At 35.4% G+C, this 1,352-nt stretch overlaps 1 long non-coding RNA gene across 1 annotated transcript in view; it reads left to right on the forward strand.

Moving 5' to 3' along the window:
- LOC107756451 (uncharacterized) overlaps positions 1-421 on the forward strand; it is an 11,008-nt gene extending 10,587 nt beyond the window's left edge. The window contains exon 3 of the long non-coding RNA XR_001641816.1: positions 346-421. This is a non-coding gene — a long non-coding RNA (uncharacterized LOC107756451). The remainder of the gene's footprint in view (positions 1-345) is intronic.
- Positions 422-1,352: the final 931 nt, after the last annotated feature.

A 1,352-nucleotide genomic window follows, 5' to 3' on the forward strand; every position in this document is an offset into this window, starting at 1 on the left:
AATTCTTAATCACTGTTATAATATCAGAGGTGAAAACTGTAAAATGATTTAACTAAATTTCATTTTCATGGTATCCCACGGCAAAAAAAATAAAATAAAAAAATAATATAGCAGCATATAAAAATGATTTATAAAAACACAATTCAATCAAGGTAAAGCTTTAAGCATAAAAGCACTTTACAAACATTTGACATATTAAATAACATTCAGTGTCTATTTCAATGCGCAGCAGGTTTTTCCACATAGTTTAACGTTCTTTTCACATAGGCTTATTAAATATTCTGTAATCAAACCTGTTACATTTCTTGATTAGAGTAATCAAATTAACAACTGACTTGTACTCAGTCGACAGCAAGAAGGCAGAGGCTCACAAAATGGGGGGAGAAACTGCACCAGCACCACTGACAGATAAAGAGGAGAGGGTCAAGTAGAAGAATTTAAAATCCAAAAGGAAAAAGAATAACTGTTGCTTTTGTATTTGTAGAAAATAAAGATGAAAATTCTAATTATTGGGTTACAGAGGTTGCAGCAAGATGTTATTAAGTGATTTATCAGATTAGCCTGATTAGCCATTAGATTAGCCATTTAAAACGATTGCAGCTTAACATAAGAATTTTTAGATATTTGTACTTGAAATAAGACAAAAATACTAAGTCAGAAAAGCTATTTTGCAGCGTGAATAAATTAGGTATTTAAACATGGCTTACGCTTTAAAACGGGGGTGGAGACCAAAAGAAACTCTGGGTTTAGCGAAGAAAACCTGCTCCCGACCAGGTTAGGTTCATAGAGTAAGTTACCATGGAAACTGACTCTGAGTATAAGTTACCTCTCTTTCAGAAATGGGCTTGACTTACCCTGCTTTCTCGGGTTTGACCAACCTCCCATTTTGAAACGGAAAACCCAGAGTTTCCCTCATTTCAGGGTTAACATATTCAGAGTTTTCACTTAACCTCCTTTCTGAAACGGGCCCCAGGTATACTGGTTATTGTGGGTGTGTCTTTCCACCTGAGGCTTATTATGCGGAGCTATAAAAACTGCAGCACTGATGTGGACGGGGGCACGATGTGACCACACTAACCGGAACTGCTTTCTCTTTTGTTTTGTTGTTTATTTTGTTTGCATACAGTTCAGACCTTGAGCTTACAGTCCACTGTCATGCACGCTTACATCACTGACTTACATTAATACTGACTACTGACTGTTTGAATACCTTTGTTAATTATGCTTTTGTTAAATAAACTACTTTTCTTTGCTACTTGCTGGTCGGTGTTGGCTCTTATGTTGCAATTTTGAGCCGGTTGTAACAGTAATTTTGCTATATTACTTTAATTGTTTTGGTTCAACATACTTAT

The sequence above is a fragment of the Sinocyclocheilus rhinocerous genome, unplaced genomic scaffold (assembly GCF_001515625.1).
Source record: "Sinocyclocheilus rhinocerous isolate Xijiao unplaced genomic scaffold, SAMN03320098_v1.1 scaffold111, whole genome shotgun sequence".
Classification (NCBI taxonomy): Eukaryota; Metazoa; Chordata; class Actinopteri; order Cypriniformes; family Cyprinidae; genus Sinocyclocheilus; species Sinocyclocheilus rhinocerous.